We start from the raw sequence: 18,797 nt of genomic DNA, 5'->3' as shown, positions 1-18,797 counted from the left end.
AAATTTAGAATGTCTAATGATTGTACTTTTGTGGAATGTGCCCATAAGCTAATGGGTTTTGTTTAAAAGTGGGTTGTGGGAGCAAAAGCACATGGGAGTTTTGAAAAGCTGCTGGATTTAATAACTTTGGAACAGTTTTTAGACATTGTGCCTGTCCATGTTAAAGCTGCTGTTTGTGATAGAGACCCTGAATCAGTCCTACGGGCTGCAGAGATTGCAGATGCGCATACCCAAAATAGGGCTTGAGAAGGGTGTAAACCCCTGGGGAAAATTAATCACCATTCTCCCCAGTTTAAGAGGCGAGAAGGATTTAAAAGTGGGACCAGCCCCACTTCTGTGAGAAAAGCTCATGGGGGCCCGGAGCAGAAAAACTCCTACTGCAAGGGAAAACAAGTGGTATGTCATTTGTGTGGTACACCTGGGCACATCAAACCAGAGTGTCCAAATGTAAAAAATAAAACCCCAAACCCAGTAAATGCTAATCCTGTTATTATAAACTCGCAGGCAAGCCTCACAGAGCCCAGCGCTGGTGCCCTGTGTGCAAATGCTGTTTCTGTTCTCTCTGGAGAATTTGACCTTAAAACTCATGTTAAAGCTAAATATGGGAAAAATAATACAGAGTTTATTAGCAGTGCACAAGTTAATGGAGTAAGGTGTATGGCATGGAGGGACACCGCAGCAGATACTACTTTGGTTAAAGCAAGTCTTATCAGGGAGGAAGATTATTTGCCAGGTGAAAGTGTAACTGTTGTAGCCTTATCGGAGTATTTTGTCAGAGTGCCTTTGGCTAAAATCCACCTCAAATGGAAGGGATTTGATGGCACCATGATTGTGGGAGTGAAAAACACAATCCCTAAGGATCTTATGATTGGAAATGATATTAAAGCTATGTTCAGTCAAGTTAACATAAACCAGGCACAGGGGAGGATTAATCCTGAGATGGTTTCTATGGAGGGTTTCTCCAAAAGTTTGTATTTGGAGAGTAGCTGTTTGGCTGTGAATGAAGTTTCTAAATGTCTATCTAATGTTCAGAAGTAAATCTGGAAATAGAACAAGCAAAGGGAGAGGAGAACAAAGGAAGTTTGGATGAGCCTAGGCAGCCTTGTGAGCTGATGGCTTTGTCTAATCAGCAGTTTGGGACGGCAAGGATAGTGGAAAATGAGTGTCCCTATACCTTACCTGTTACCTGTGTGGAGAATTGTAACAGTAAAGGGAATGTACCTGTGTCTGTTAGGGGTACTGACTCGCCTATGGAGGGAGCTACCCCAGCCTCCAGGCAGTGGTCTGTGAACAGCCCTGTGTGCTGGGACAAGGGAATGGATATCCCAAGCTGTGTGTCTGTTACAGGGGAAGGTTTCTCCAGCTCTTCTTTGTCTGTGGAGCAGACAGAAGGTGCTTTTCAGCCTGTGAGGGTTGAGGGTAGTGCAGTTGTTTCAGAGTTGGTTCTGAATTCAGCTAAAGCCCAGGAAGGGAAGGGTCCTAAATTTGTCTGTGCTAGGGAGAATGGCACTGTAACTAGGTTGCATCCAGTTAGGGCTTGGCTACACTTGCGAGTTAGAGCGCATTAAAGCAGCCCAGTGCACTCTAACTCACAACCCGTCCACACTGGCAAGGCACGTAGAGCGCTCTGATTCTGCAGCTAGAATGCCCCTGGTACTCCACCTTGGCGAGTGGAATAACGTTTGATGCGCCCCCACTGGAGCGCCGTGGCGCCAGTGCGGATGCCCTGGTCTATTAATGCACTCTGATTGGCCTCCAGAAGTGTCCCACAATGCCTGTTCTAGTCACTCTGGTCATCAGTTTGAACTCTACTGCCCTGCCCTCAGGTGACCAATTGTCAGACCCGCCCTTTAAATTCTCTGGGAATTTTGAAAATCCCCTTCCTGTTTGCTCAGCAAGGCGTGGAGTGCTATCAGCGAATCTTTCCAGGTGACCATGCCTCCACGCGCCAGGCGAGCCCCAGTATGGAGCAATGGCGAGGTGCTGGACCTCATCAGTGTTTGTGGGGAGGAAGCTGTCCAGTCCCAGCTGCGCTCCAGCCGTAGGAATTACGATACCTTTGGGTAGATATCAAGGGACATGATGGAAAGGGGCCATGACCGGGACACACTGCAGTGCAGAGTTAAAGTGAAGGAGCTGCGGAGTGCCTACCGCAAAGCCCGCGAGGCAAAACACTGTTCCTGGTGCTGCCCCCACAAATAGCTGGATGTGATACTTGGGGGCGACCCCACCTCCACGCCGAGTACCACCATCGACACTTCAAAGCCAACTTCAACAAGTCAGGAGGAGGAGCAGCAAAGCGGGAGCGAGGGTGCTGAGGCGGAGGAAGACACCCCGGTATCCCTAGATGTATGCAGCCAGGAGCTGTTCTGAAGCCAGGAGGAAGGTAGCCAGTTGCGGTGACCGGTGCTTGGGGAAGGACAAACACCAGAGGAGGTGCCCGGTAAGCGGCTTTTATTTTGAGAAGGAAGTTATTTGGTGTGGGCTCCTGGGGCGAGGAGGGTTAGGGCTGCATGCATGCCTAGATGCGGAATAGGGCGTTGATGTGCTCTCTCACATCGCGGTAATCGGCCTCAGTGATCTCTTCAAAGGTCTCAGCCAGAACTTGGGCAATGTGCTTGCGCAGGTTTCTTGGGAGAGCCACTGTGGTCCTTGTCCCAGTCATGCTAACATGTCCGTGCCACTGTGCCGTGAGGGGACCATTGCTGCACACAGGCAAGCTGCATATGGGCCAGGGTGGAAGCCGCATTGTAGTAGAAGACCCTCTCTTGCTTCCCAGGTCACCCTCAAAAGCAAGATACCTTCCAGGACGAAATCATCCTGTGGAAAATGTGGGGATACTGTTCAGTATAGGGGCCCCTTGCAGTTGTTGGCTCTCCCCAAGGCACAGAAACCCAGAGGACAGTACAGCCATGAAACAATCATTCCCCCTGGACCCTGTGCTTACTCACCATTTTGGGGCTCCTGTGGGTTATGTGCGCTCGCTTTGGGATGGGCTAATTATGCTATTTTGTAGACTGTGTTTGCTCTCCTTAAGTATGGGGGAATCGTTGCTCTGTCTGGTGTGAACAATGCTGCCTCTGTTAAGTGTTGCATTTTGCCTTTATAGATGCAAGTTTGAGATCTTAGCCATCTGTGTTATCACCGGCCGAGAGGCTGCAAAGACTCAGGAAGAGGCCACGTAGAAGCAAAGAAGACATGCTGCATGAAGTAATGCAGTAGTCCCTTAACGAGAATCTAAAAGCTCAGGAGTGGCGGGAGAGTGAAAGGAGGATCCGCCAGCAGAATGCGGATCACCGGCACAAAAGCGCAGAGCTCCGGCAGCAAAGCACGGATCGGCTGATAAGCATCATAGAGCGCCAAGTGGACTCGATCCAGGCGATCGTAGCCATGCAGCCGGAGCACTACCATGCCCGCCCCCTGTCCCCCGCAGCCCTTGTCCCAAAACTCTTTCCCTTGTGCCCCCATGTCACCTCCAACCCACTTACCCCAACATCCGGGTTTTTATCATCACCAGCTGCCTCCAACACCTGTAGATTCACCACCCAGCCCTGAAAACTACAACCCTTACCCACTGCACTCAACCCCCATCACCATGCAGTATAGCCATCCTGAAGTGCAGCATTGCACTCATTGCACAGAACTCCAGACAGGAAGGCTGAGTATGATAACAGGACATATGCAAATCTGTGATTGTACTGTTCCCCACCCCACCCCCTTGCCCTTTCTGTTTCCAAAGCAGTTGTGTTTCTTTTCAATAAATGAATTTTCTTTTCAATAAATGGATTTTTTGGCTTTGAAAACATTTTTTATTATTGCATAAAGTAAAAGATACCTTAGCCCAGGAAAGCAACAGGCACTGCAAGTCAGCATAGCAAACACGGATTCCTACTAACATTGGAACCACTGCACTTCACTCCCGTGCAGGGCACCAGACATTACTGGTGGCTTTCAGCCTCAAATTGCTCCCTCAAGGCATCCCTAATCCTTGCAGCCCTGCGCGGGCCCATCTAATAGCCCTGCTCTCTGGCTGTTCAAATTCAGCCTCCAGGTGTTGAACCTCTGTGGTCCATGCCTGAGTGAAGCTTTCACCCTTCCCTTCACAAATGTTATGGAGGGTACAGTACGCGGCTATAACCGTGGGGATGCTGTCATCGGCCAGGTCCAGCTTCCCATACAGAGAGCGCCAGCAGCCTTTTAAATGGCCAAAAGCACACTCCAAAGTCATTCTGCACCGGCTCAGCCTGTTGTTGAACCGCTCCTTGCTGCTGTCAAGGCTCCCTGTGTAGGGTTTCATGAGCCATGGCATTAAAGGGTAAGTGGGGTCTCCAAGGATCACAATGGGCATTTCACAATGGGACTTCACCTACGGTGATCTTCTGGTCTAGGAAAAAAGTCCCCGCTTGCAGCTTCCTGAACAGGCCAGTGTTCCAAAAGATGCATGTGTCATGCACCTTTCCGGACCAGCCTGTGTTAATGTCAATGAAACGCCCACAGTGATCCACAAGCTCCTGGAGAACCATCGAGAAATACCCCTTCCGATTAATGTACTCGGAGGCTAGGTGGTCTGGTGCCAGAACTGGAATATGCGGCCCATCTATCGCCCCTCCACAGTTAGGGAAACCCATTTGTGCAAAGCCAGCCACAATGTAATGCACGTTGCCCAGAGTCACGGTTCTTCTGAGCAGGATGCGATTAATGGACCTGCAAACTTGGATCAACACGATTCCAATGGTCGACTTTCCCACTCCAAACTGGTTAGCGACGATTGGTAGCTGTCTGGAGTTGCCAGCTTCCAGATTGCAATAGCCACCCGCTTCTCCACCGTCAGGTCAGCTCTCAATCTTGTCTCCTTGCGCTGCAGGGTGGGGGCGAGCTCCTCACACAGTCCCATGAAAGTGCCTTTTCTCATCTGAAAGTTCTGCAGCCGCTGCTCGTCATCCCAGACTTGCACGATGATGTGATCCCACCACTCAGTGCTTGTTTCCCGAGCCCAGAAGCGGTGTTCCACGGTAGTGAGCATGTCCGTGAATGCCACAAGCAATCTTGTGTTGTATGTATTACTCAAGTTGATATCATCGTCGGAGTCCTCACTGTCAGTTTGGATCTTAAGGAGTAACTCGACTGCCAAATGTGACGTGCTGGCGAGACTTGTCAGCATATTCCTCAGCAGTTCGGGCTCCATTCCCTGAGACCGAAAGGAAAGACAGAGCGCACAGCACAAAAAAAGTTGAAAGATGCGCCAAATGTGCATGGAAGCAGAGGGATTGCCGGGATGCGAACCGATGCATCACAGGCCGTTGGGACAGGACCCAGAATGCCCCGCACCCTCCCCCCGCTTCCCACAAGCCACAGCACCAGAATGGGAAGAGGTGCTCTGTGGGATAGCTGCCCATAATGCACCGCTCCCAATGCCACTGTAAGTGCCGCAAATGTGGCCACGCCAGTGCGCAAGCTGTTGTCAGTGTGGATAGATGGGCTCTCCGAAGGCTGGTTTAACTCAAAGCGCTCTACATCTGCAAGTGTAGCCATGCCCATAGTGTCTTAGCAAAATCCCAGAGACCCAACAATTCTGGTGCTTGTATTTTGCCTGTTGTTAATGTGTTGCTGGGAAAGGGTGTAACAACTCTGTCTGATCAGGGTGATACCCTAGCTGGGGCACAAGGAAAGCATAAAGGTGATTTGATTGTGTTACCTACTGACAGTTTGGAAATTTGTAGCAAGAAGGAAAAGATTCCCGAACTTGTGTGTGGCAAAGGAAAGGAGAATGCTTCTAACCTTTTAGCTAGTGAGTCTATAACAGGGGTGGGCAAACTTTTTGGCCCAAGGGCCACATCTGGGTGGGGAAATTGCATGCAGGACCATGAATGTAGGGCTGGGGCAGGGGTCGGGGTGCGGGCTGTGGGAGGGGGTGTGGTGTGCAGGAAGGGGCTCAGGGCATGGGGTTGGGGCAGAGGAGGGGTGTGGGGTGTAGGAGGGGGCTCAGGGAAGGGGGTTGGGGTGAAGGAGGGGGTGCAGAGTGCAGGAGGGGGCTCAGGGTAGGGAGTTGGGGTGCAGGAGGGGTGTGGGGTGTGGCAGGGGGTTCAGGACAGGAGGTTCTGGTTCAGGAGGGGTGTGGCAGGGGGTTCAGGGCAGGAGGTTGGGGTGCAGGAGGCGTGCGGGGTGTGGCGGGGGCTCCGGGCAGGGGGCTGGGGTGCAGGAGGGGATGCAGAGTGCAGGAGGGGGCTCAGGGCAGGGGGTTGGGGTGCAGGAGGGGTGTGGCATGCAGCAGGGAGCTCAGGGCAGGGGGCTGGGGTGCAGGAGGGGTGCAGCAGGGGGCTCAGGGTAGGGGTTTGGGGTGCGGCAGGGGGCTGTGGTGCAGGAAGGGTGCGAGGTGCGGCGGGGGCTCAGGGTAGGAGGTTGGGGTGCAGGAGGAGTGTGGGGTGTGGCAGGGGGCTCACGGCAGGGGGTTGGGGTGCAGGGTGCAGGAGAGGTTCGGGGTGCGGGCTCCGGCCCAGCGTCGCTTACCTGGAGCAGCTCCAGGGTTGCAGCAGCGCGCACCGGGGCCAGGGCAGGTTCCTTGCCTGCCTGCCCTGGCCCCACGCCGCTCTCGGAAGCGGCCGGCACCATGTCCCTGCGGCCCCTGGGGGAGCGGGGGCAGAGGGCTCCGGCACTGCCCTCGCCTGTGGGTACCTTCCCCGAAGCTCCCATTGGCTGCAGTTCCCTGTTCCCAGCCAGTGGGAGCTGCAGGGGATGGTGCCTACAGGTGAGGGCAGTCTGCAGAGCCCTCTGCCCCCACTCCCCCAGGGGCCGCAGGGACGTGGTGCCGGCTGCTTCCGGGAGCAGTGCAGGGCCCGCGCCGCCATGGAGGTGGCAATCCCGCGGGCTGGATCCAAAGCCCTGATGGGCCGGATCCAGCCCCCAGGCCGTAGTTTTCCCACCCCTGGTCTATAAGTTTGCCTGAAAGGGGATTGTGTAGTAATCCGCCCCATGGGCCAGAGGTGATTCTGGATGTAAGTGAAACTCAGAAGTTGGTAGTGGCTCAGCAGCCATGCTTCTGTGGAGCAAGGTAAAGGTAAATTTGTGCTTAGAAAGATTCCTGAAGAGAGAAATTTTCAGAGTAGTCTTTGCAAGCAGTTTGCTGTAGCTGAAGGGTGTGCAAGTGATTTGATCAAGGAAGTTTCAGTTCCTACCACCAGCCAGAAATTTTCTGTTTTGAATGGATCCAGTGACTTTCCTTTTGAAAGATCTAGTGTGGATAGCTTTGAGAAGATCTTAGATGGAATGAAACTTGTTCAGAAAGTTGAACAGCCCTATAACCAAGTGGTTGTGCTTAACCAATTTGTTGAGAAAACAATGTTGTGGGGACAGAAATGTCTCCATGTGGATTCTGTAAGTGAACAGTCTGTGCTTCAGGGTTTGAGGACAGATTTGGTTACTGGTGTTTCAGAGCAGAACAGTTTTATGGCGGAATGCTTAAGTATGCAGGGGAGAGCAAGCAAACTCTCACCCTCAGACTCTTTGGATTTGTGTGGTATCTGTAAGACAGAGTCCAGCCTTGAAATTTGTAGCAGTTAAGGATCTGAAAACTGTTGAACATGCTCCTGTCTGTATTAATGCAAATTACCTGGCTGGCAGGGAGAAGAAAGACTTGCTAATAGCTGTTAGCAAAGAAAGCACGCCCAATCAGGCAGTGAATTCTCTTAAGCAAGAGAAATCAGGGTTTGATCCTTCAGAACAAGGAGGAAAGAGAAAACTTAATTTTGCAAAGGCAAGCCACAGGTTTAACCCTAAAATGCCAAAACCCCAACAGTATTGGGCCAAAGGTGTGGCATGACAAAAATATTTGTAAATGGACACTTGCAATGAATTTGTTGTTATTGCTAATGGTAATTTTTGTAACTAATGTGTTGCTATTACCAAAAACTGTAAAAATGTACAATGTGCCTAAACTTTTGGAAAATCTCTTAACCATGCTAAGAGTGATACATAAGAACACACTTTATGTTAAAAGGCCTTGTAATACTGATGTTTCACAGTTAGTGCCTGTAAACCATCTTGGAACTTTTCACAGGAAAAAAGACATTCCAAGCCTAATGTGCTGTATGAAAAGGGAAACTGAGACACACTACCATATTGTTTTCCATATTGTTTTCACAGCTAAATGCCAAGATTCCTATAATATGAACAACATTAATATTTACATTGTCTTAATATTAATTGGGTTCCAAACATTTGCCAGAGCTTGTATAAATAAAGTAGCCATTTTATTTAGCTCCTGGCAAGATCACATAAAACATACAGAAGTTATGCTGCAAGAGCAGATCCAATCCACTATTGTTCTAACCAAGTTTTACCTGAAGTTTGTAGAGATTCAATCGTGTTATTGAACATGACTTTGATAAATCATTTCTGTTATACACCAATTCTAGCTGTAGTAAGACAGAACCAAGAATGGAAAGCTCTTGGGATGCAGTCAGTGATGTTTGTGTCATCCGTCCCTGCATCAATTTTGCGTTGGGGGTGTGACATTAGTGACATAAACTTCAACCACTGTTATATATTTGCAGCAAATATTGTACAAAGGTTGTCGTGTGAGGTGTCTATAAAAAGGTTATGATTTGCTGGTTATGATTATGCTATCCGTATGTGTGTATCATTGTGTAGTTCAAGTTATTAATATTGGCTAGGTACTTGTATTTCAATGTGTTTTGATTCTAAGTAGCCTCAGTGAAGCATTTGGTCAGCTTCTTGAGAAAGGACTGTTCTCAGTAAGTGCCCAGTCAAGAAACACTTAACTGACAATGAACTTTGGGAGATGCCAGTCCACATCTGAGCTTTCCTGGGAACGTTTTCAAACTAACATGTAAACAATGGTGTCGGCCTGTAAAGAACTGAGTCATGCATGGACATGTGACTTGCCCATGTGACTCCAAACTCCATCTTACTGTGATTTTGAACAGGAGAACCAAGGGGTTTTCATCCACAAGAGACAGAATATAAAAGGCCTTGGAAACCCCTCCATTTTGTCTTCAATCCTGCTTCTGACCTCTGGAGGAACCTTACTACAAACTGAAGCTCTGAACAAAGGACTGAATGATCCATCCCAGCTGTGGATGTACTCCAGAGACTTGATTTGAACCTGCAGTTTATTCCACCACTGCTACAAGCCTGAACCAAGAACTTTGCCATTACTGTATGTAATTGATTCCATTTAACCAATTTGAACTCTCATCTATATTTCTTTCTTTTTATGAATAAACCTTTAGATTTTAGATTCTAAAGGATTGGCAACAGCGTGATTTGTGGGTAATATCTGACCTGTATATTGACCTGGGTCCGGGGTTTGGTCCTTTGGGATCGGGAGAACCTTTTTTCTTTTACTGGGGTATTGGTTTTCATAACCATTCGTCCCCATAACGAGTGGCACTGGTGGTGATACTGGGAAACTGGAATGTCTAATGGAATTGCTTGTGTGACTTATGGTTAGCCAGTGGGGTCAGACCGAAGTCCTTTCTGCTTGGCTGGTTTGGTGTGCCTTCGAAGTAAAGGAAACCCAGCTTTGGGCTGTAACTGCCCTGCTCTAAGCAAGTTGTCCTGAATTGATACTCTCAGAAGTGTCCCACCAAAGGCAGCATCGTTACACAAGGAATCAAGTTAATCTTGAAAGAAGAAATGCCAAGACAGACTGATGTCTTTGGGCTGAGTTCCTGTACCTTAGGCCCATCAGTTTGGACTCAAATGTTAGCTCTATACAAAGGACAGACAAAGATAGTGAGGAATCAAGATACTATGGTAGCAAATGTGTAGGCCCAGATTCTCTCTTGCCATAGGCCCCTTTATGTTATTTTGGCAACTTTAAGTGGTTGTAAAGGAGGCTTATCTGGCCCCCACAGACTATCTCAATTGTAGCAAGTGCTTCTGTGAGCAGCGTGGAGCTGTCATAATAGTTCTCTGTGGACCCTCCTCCGCCCCCCAAAGAAAAAAGAGTGAAGGTGAGCTAGCGGCCTCGCTGGAGTGCAATACGCTCTGGCTATTCTGTGCCACCATAACAGCATGTAGAGGACCACTACAAGCCAGCATAATTTACAGAGATCCAGGGAAAGCTCTAAGTTGTGTCAGGGGCTGGCTGAGTCTCCAGCATGGCCCAGAAGTAAAGAGGCACAAAGGTGGCTTAAAGACACTTCTCCACTCTTCCCTGCATTAAGGGATCTGGGCCTTGCTGTTTAGACCTGCTCTGCCTTGAGATTTTAAAAGACCTGGCAATCTGTATGGAAGAAGCGTATCATGTTTTCAAGACATGTTCTAAAGCTTTACCGATGCAAGTTCGTGTTTTGGAGAATTGAGAGGAGGCTGTGCACAGGGCTGTGATGAAGATGTGACCCATGAGACACTGGGGAAGAGACTGATATTTATTGCTTGGAAACCAGTCACATGACGTGCATGAGTGTTATGAAAAGTTATTCCCAGACATATGGCAGAGGATAGTATCCAGATTCTAGTAGCTATTGCTGAAAGGGCATCAGGTGTTCCGGAACTTTGCTTATTTAACTATTCCATAGTCTTCACACAGTATTGCATCTGTATCAGTCCAGGGAGAGGAAGAGCTAACCCCCAGGCTGAACTTTGGTGCTCTATGTACTGTAGTCGCATGATGGGGGGGCCTGCAATTTGTATATTTCTTGGGTCACAAAGGTCTCTCCTTTTGTCCGTTCATTCATCATTGTGTGTGTGTCCAGTAAGATGTATTAACTCACTCTTTCCTCTTGGTGTGGAAACAAGTGAAACCTCTATTCCTTCCCGATGACGTGTTTGTGTGTGTGCATATGTCTATGAGACTGTTTCTGGTTTTCGGTGGTGCTAAATATGTTTGTGCATCCTTGCACGTACTAGCGGGTGGAATGTGTGCTAACGCAGCCTAACCACCACATACTGACAACTAGGTTGCACATGTTAAAATAACACTCCCCGCTCTTGCTGTCTCTCCTCTTCTACTCCCTCGCCTGTCGGTTGACAAAGTTGAAAGGGAACAAGCTCCAGTTATTAAAATAGCGCCTGTCTAGCTTCCTTAGTCTATTTCAGGAATCCTGAGGGCTAGTTCCATCTTGAAACAGATGAAATACAGAGTCCTTGCGGAAACTGCAGCCGCAAGGGGCTGTCATCCAAAACAAAACCAGTTCCCTGCTAACCCAGAGCGACTCATTTTCACCCCATCCCCTCTCACTACTTAAAATAAGGTGTGGCTGTTGGGGTTTTTGTGTGTTACATTCTTTTGCTTATCGCGCTAACTCCAACGGTATTCCGTGGTGAAATCGCTGACAGTATTATGATCCCACAGATCCATGACATACTATCTGGAACTACCATCAGAATGACACCACTGCAGAGCTTGTGCCTGGATTGATTTTTAAAAGGCCAGGTCCTCAGCTGGTGTAAATTAGCATAGCTTCATTGAAGTCAATGGGCCACATCCGCAGCTAGTATAAATCAGTGTAGCTTCACGGATGTCCATGGAGTGAAGCCAATTTATACCAGCTGAGGGTCTGGCCATTGATTTCAGTGCAGCTGTTCTGATGTACACCAGCTGAGTCTCTGGCCCATAATGTTGAAATCAAGACACCCAGCATCCCATTAACTGAACCCCGAGTAGCTACCTGCTTCCAGTGTGCCTTCCCTTTCTTAGCCTTAATTTCCTAGGCCCTGTTCCAAATGCTGCTTCTACCTAGATCTGTCTGCTTTGCTGGAGAGGACAACAAGGAACACCAGACCTATCCACAAACGCCTCAAAATTGGTAGTGTAGTTAAACCCTCATGTTTGGCCTACACTGTGTCTGAGTTTGTAAATATTTCCAAAAATCTCCATCCGTCCGATGGGAATATACTCTTAACCTTTAAGAAAGAGATTCAGTTGTAAATATTAAAGGTGTTTTAACTCTCAAACCCCTGAAAAAATACTAGTCACCTTTCCTCAAGAGAAATTTGATTGCAGATTGCAAACTGCTTGTTCTCACAGTACGGTGAAAAGTGCCTTTAAGGCCAGATATTTCAGCTGCAAGAAAGATATGCAGACTGATTGCCCATGTGTCTGAACCTTGCTAGTTTGCATGTGAGCTCCTAGGGCGTGATTTGAATTGTATGATGACAGAAATGCTATGATCTGATGTTGTAATGTTCCAGTTTAATGTCACTGTAGGTGGCTTGTTTGTTATAAAGATACAAGCAGGATTAAGAGAGTGAAATGTGTCATGATGCAGCAACTGTGTGCTTTGAACTTTCTAAGCAGAAATATCAAATGTGTGGATTTCTTAGCATAAAGCCTACAAACCTTTCAAGAATGATTTAAGGGTATCTTAAATTACATAAATATCTAAACTGTGAGCCCTCTGCATCAGGGACTGCATTTCTTTTACTGGTCTGTACAATGCCAAGAACAATGGGGCCCTGATCCCTAGTGAGAAGGCTACTGCAATATATCTATATTAATAATACTAATACACCTCTACCCCCATATAACCCTGTTCTCGGGAGCCAAAAAATCTTACCGCGTTATAGGTGAAACCGCATTATATCGAACTTGCTTTCTTCCGCCGGAGCACGCAGCCCCGCCCGCCCCCGGAGCACTGCTTTACTGCGTTATATCCGAATTCGTGTTATATCGGCTCGCATTATATCGGGGTAGAAGTGTGTCTAAGAACTTGAGGGGTGAAAAAATATTATTTTTGTAAGTTTGTTGCTGTGCAACAGTAGAGCTGAGTGAAAATTGGAATTTCTATCCCATGGGTGATTCTGGTTTTTCAACATTTGTTTTAGTCCTGGATTGGGAGGAAAAGTTGAAATATCAAACCCTTTTGAAGAATGGGACATTCTGAAAAAAATTCAATTTGGAAATGATGAAACCGTTTATTAGAGAGACAAGATGGGTGAGGTCATAACTTTTAGTGGACCAGCTTCTGTGAGCGAGAGAGACAAGCTTATGCAGCTCTGTGTAAGCTTGAAAGCTTGTCTCTCTCACCAACAGAAGTTACTCCACTAAAAGATACCACCTTACCCACCTTGTTTCTCTCTCATCCTGGGACCAGCAAGGCTATCACGCTCCCTGAAGCAGTTTGTTAGCATTTTTTGATTGAAACTAACCGTCCGTGTTCCTGAATTGAAGTGTTTTGCTTTGGTTTGAATTTTTGAACTGAATTTTAATGCTTCATTTTGATTCAGTTCAACATTAAACTGCATTTCTATGTGGTGGCACATTGCCTTATTGTAGTGTGGGTTGTCTCACGCCCCCATACTTCCTATGAGCCAGACTGCCTGGCTGGACTACATCTCACATGATGTACTTGCAACTACGGGACTCCCATGAAGTACCATGCCACTCAGTCAGAGGAAGACTACCATGCATTAGTGATGTAATCTAGCTAGAGAGCCTAACCCATAGGTGAGAGTAGGGGCCTGGAATACAACATCCATGAGGCATTGTGCCTTAGTAGGAAATACAAGTTAATGTTGAGCTGACTCAGAGCATATTGAGTCAGTTCAACTACCCAAAATATTTAGATTCAAATCAAACTGACTGGGAATGAAACATTTGTTTGGGATTTTCCAATGGAAAATTGAAAAATGTAGGTGCAAAATTGAAATTTTCCTGTGGAAAAATTTGATTTTGTGGAAAGTGTATTTTCCATTGGACAATCATTCTGGTGGAAAATTCCCAACCAGCTCAATGCAACCATCTGTTAGAAGGTTCATTTCTAAGTAAGAGGTAATGCAGGTTTAATCAAATGCACAAAGGGACCTGATCCAAAGACCATTGAAGTCAAAGGAAGTAATTCCATTGACCTCAATAGGCTTAGGATCAAGGCCTAAAGTTACTTGCCTGTTTAACATGCAAGTACAGTATATGTTGCATCCCCCCCTCTAGTGGCTAAGCCACACAGAGGATAAAAGCCTGCTACTTTTTCACACTCTTTCTTCACACAACTCATCAAACTTGTTGCCAGGGGATTTTGTGAAGGCCAAAAGTATAACTAGGTTAAAAAAAGAACTAGATAAGTTCATGGATGATAGATCCATCAATGGCTATGAGCCAAGATGGTCAGGGATGCAACCCCATGCTCTGGGTGTCCCTAAACCTCTGACTGCCAGAAGCAGGGACTGGATGACAGGGCATGGATCACTCAATAATTGCCCTGTTCTGTTCATGCCCTCTGAAGCATCTAGCATTGGCCTCTGTCAGAGACAGGATACAGGGCTAGTGGGACGATTGGTCAGACCCGATATGGCTGTTCTTATGTTCTGCTGTCAGCTAAGGGATTTACTCCATTAGCTCAAGTAATAAAGGTCAGTGCTTTGGTGCTGGAAGTCCGGTGTTCCAATGTGGCCGATGAACTATGGTTGGGAGGTCCTGCCCCATAAAACTTAAATGGAATAATTTGCAAAAGTTTTAGAATCTTTGCATGTCAAGTTAGCTGTAGAAACAATTTATAGGTATATAAACTGTAAACACTCATTGAGTCAGATTCAGGGCTTCATCTTTCATGAATTGCAGCACAGAAGGTGCAAACCTCGGAGGAGGGGAGGCACAGCAGCCAGTTTTGCATCTCCTTATCAGCTGGGGTCAACTGATTTGGCTAACATGTCTTCAGTGGAAGTCACTGAAGTTGATAGAGCTACATTGCTTTACACTAGCTGAGGAGCCTGCCCTACCATCACTCTTTCAGCAGCTACCCCCAGTAGACTGACTCTCCCTGAGTTCTCCTAACTTTGCCTTGCTGAGTGCTGGAATCTGATCAACGCCAGTGTCACTAACATCAATGGCACACTTCCCCTCACACTCACACAATTATCTCCTCGTTCCATAGCAACATTTCAGCAGGTGGCTAACAAGTATGAACTGACTATACAGGTGAATTAGATTGTTGGGCAGATCAGGATGGGCGTGTGAGAGTCAGGGCCGGCTCTGGCTTTTTTGCCGGGGGGGGCAGCCGGAGCCCCTGGGGGAGGGCGGCGAGCCCCGGCGGCGGCTCCGGTCTCCCGCCCCTCCCCCGGCGGCCAGAGCGCCGGGGGCAGGGCCGCGAGCCCCGGCGGGGGCTCGGCTCTCCCGCCCCTCCCCCGGCGGCCAGAGCGCCGGGGGCAGGGCGGCGAGAGGGCGGCGAGCCCCGGCTGGGGCTCGGCTCGGCTCTCCCCCCGGCGGCCAGAGCGCCGCGCCGCCCCCCTCCAGGTGCCGCCCCAAGCACCAGCTTGGGTGCTTGGTGCCTGGAGCCGGCCCTGGTGAGAGTGTCTGAGAAAGTCATCATCAGAATTTATAACATGAAGTTTGTCATCTAATTGGGTATTTAACCAGACCTATGGGAATAAAGTAGGATGGGTTGAGAGCTCTCAGTTCATCATGCTTGACACAGAGACATACAGACAAAGCTTTGAGAACTATGTGAAAGGTATCTATAACTAGGGGTCTACCAAATTCATGGCCGTGAAAATTGCATCACGGACCGTGAAATCTGGTCTCCTCTGTGAAATCTGGTCTCTGACCTCCCAGCTCTGAAGGCAGAGCGGAGAGTGGTAGTTGATGGCTGCGTGCCCAGCTCTGAAGGCCGTGCCGCCACCAGCAGCAGCCCAGAAGTAAGAGTGGCAATACCATGCCACCCTTACTTCTGTGCTGCTGCTGGCTACAGTGCTGCCTTCAGAGCTGGGAGCCCGGCCAGCAGCCGCCGCTCTCACGCCACCCAGCTTCAGGCAGCACTGCCGCCAGCAGCAATGCAGAAGTAAGGGTGGCAATACCATGACCCCCCTCAATAGGCTTGCAATCCCCTTTTAGGTCAGGGCCCCCAGTTTGAGAAATGCTGCAGAGAAATCACACACATTTCATGGGTTTGTCATGGCTTAAATAACAAATTTTGCAGATGTGTTATACATCCACAACATTTTCAATTTATGCCATTACCAAGATCTCCTGAGTCTTAGTCCAGCGCCTTAGCCATAAAAGGATTCTGTGGTTCCTGTTCTGGGTGTCACAGACTGCAAATCTGCTCCTCTCAGTTCCCCTCTCCCATTCTTTAGTCCGCCAACAGACTGAAACAGGAAACCCTTGTCATTCAGTGAGTGAGCAGGCTGCTTTTAGATTTCTAACTCAGCATCCCAGACATGGCCCGAAGGTACCCAGGATCATGTAAAGACTGACATACTTGCACAGTGTGGTCTGGGCAGATTTCTTTGAAACTGACTGCTTCTTGGGAGATCATCCATAGAGCTAATCAATCCACATATGTTGAGAGAGGTGAGAAAATACCATTCTTCTGATTTCTGTTTTTCAGGGGACATGATTTACTCCTGTTCTGCAACCCCAATCTCTGGCAGAAGTAAATTATAATAAGGCAACAGATGATTCATTGACATGACTTTTGGCATCTTAAAAATGCACTGTAGATGTCCTGATAAATTAGGTGTGCCACTGCTAAGGTATGTAAATTAGTCCTGGCATCTTGGGATCTCTCACTGTTGTCATTGCACATGATGTCTATTTATTACTAAGAGAGGCTGGGTTGGAATTGCCAAAGAAATTGAGGAGAGGCACTTGCAAAATAACTCTAATTTTCCATCTCAAAGAGCCAGAAACATGAATGAGCACAAGCTTTATGGAGCAGGATCAGACCATTGTCACCAGTGGGGTAATGGCATGGAAAGCAGAAGGAGCAGGTGAGGAAGACACTGGAGAGTGAGTAAGGTTGTGACACTCTACACCCCAGGGGAGCACCCTGTAACCCCCATATTCATCATTTGTATCTAAATGTGATATTGCATAGAAAGCATGCTTTCTAAGGTACCATGGGAAAGGTTATGATCTGCTGAAACCCCTGTTCCATCTAAATATGTGTATCCTTAATGCATCTAAAGTTATGAGATTGTGTGTATGGTTGTCAATAAAACATGCTGTAAGTTGGGGGAAACAGCTTCCCCAGAGACAACAGTAACCAACGCCCGGGTGGGTGTCAAATAACCATCAACAGCGATTGTCCAGCAAGGGAGCTACAATTCAATGACTCACTTGTGCAAGGCCACACCAGGGGAATTGCTCAACCTTGCCTGGGGACTCAGCAGTGCCCACCAGACATGCCTGGACTTGTGTTCTCCAAGCACATGGACTAAGGGTATACACAGTGACCACATGCTTGGCCTTTCTCCTTCCCCCACCTACGCTGCAAGCAACAAGGACCCTCAGAAGATTGAAGACTCCAACAGGGGAGACTGGCCCAGGCTTCAAGGGTGAAACCTGTATACTATGAACTGCAATATCCAGTGGGGCTAGAAAAACTGCTTAATGTAGTTGTTGCCCAGTCTAATAGGGTTGAGAGTTTAGACTGGGTGCTTATATTTTCTTTTCTTTTGGTAACTAACTTCTTTTGGTAACTGACTTTTTGCCTAGCACTTATAATCACTTAAAATCTATTTTTTGTAGTCAATAAATTTGTTTAACTGTTTATCTTTACCAGTGAGGTTGCCTGAAATGTTTGGTAAATCTGCTCAGGTTTACAAAGGTTGGTGTAGATCCACTTTCCGTTGATGAAGTGGTGAACCAATTAATACATTTGCATTGCTCAAGAAAGGGTCTTGAGCAGTGCAAGATGGTATATCCCTAAGGTACAAAACTGGGAGCTGGAGGGATTTGGCTGGTGCCTTTCTCTGCGTGATTCATGAGTGGCTCTGGGAGCATCATGCAATTTAGCTGGGTGTGTGGCTTCACATGTGCTTGTGCTGAGTGATAACAGCACATGGAGGGGTTTGCTGCTTGTCATTAGCAAAGCATTGTGAGAGACAGCCCAGGCTGGAGAGTTAAGGGTGCACAGTGGTCCCATAGTCCCAGGCTGCACCCCCCAGATCCCGTCACAAAGGTGACCTGGGTTCTATTCTCTGCTCTGCCACTGACCTGCTATGTGACTTGGGGCACATCACTGCTCCTCTGTTTCCCTTCACACTATTTGTGTATTTAGGCTGTAACCTCTTTGGGGGCAAGGACTGACTCTTCCCATGTGTTTGCACATTAGGGAGGCCGACCACAGAGGGGCATTGAGCTGAGCTTTCTAGGGTCTACTGGAATACAAATAATAGTCATGATTTTATTCTGATAGTGCCCCATGTCTTAAACAATATAAGGTTGAGTGAAGTGAGGGTGTTTACTCCTCTGAGAGTTTTTCCCCTTAAGGTCAGGAGAGTGGAGCAGAAACTCTAGGATCTCCTCTGTTTTCCCCTCCTTTACTTTGTCAACCCTCAAAGGCCTTGTGCTGGTGAAACCCTCCTTCAGAAAGACTCAGCTGAACATTGTAGTAACCACAAGGAATTAAATATGCCGATCTAAACTGATGGATTTCCAGGCTACAGGCCTGAGTCTCCCCTGTATTGCAATCTGTAGAGCCATTTACACCTGGGCAAAAGGAGAATTCACTTGGCATGTAGGTACATGAGTCGACCAGGTGTCAGACAGTGGGGTATCAAATGGGGAAGGGAGAAGGAAATGCAGACATTTCGAACTGTGGGAGCAGCAGTGAGGACACCAACTTCATGACTTATATGGAAGACTGTCAGGTGCCTCCTCTGAAACGCTGCCTGGGAAGGAGATGCCATTTCCTGCGTGGATTTCAATCCAAGAGAAATATTTATTTTAAAAGATAACAAATGAATCCTAGTTGCATTATTGACAGGGCCGGCTCTGGCTTTTTCGCCGCCCCAGGCGAAAAAGCCTCCGGCCGCCCCCCCTGCGGGGGGGGGGGCGGCCGGAGCCCCGGGAGGAGAGCAGCGAGCCCCGGCGGGGGCTCAGCTCCCCCCCCCCC

This window comes from Terrapene carolina, unplaced genomic scaffold (assembly GCF_002925995.2).
Source record: "Terrapene carolina triunguis isolate 2854851 unplaced genomic scaffold, T_m_triunguis-2.0 Scaffold85, whole genome shotgun sequence".
NCBI classification, from domain to species: domain Eukaryota; kingdom Metazoa; phylum Chordata; order Testudines; family Emydidae; genus Terrapene; species Terrapene triunguis.
Note: the sequence above shows the minus strand (reverse complement) of the source record.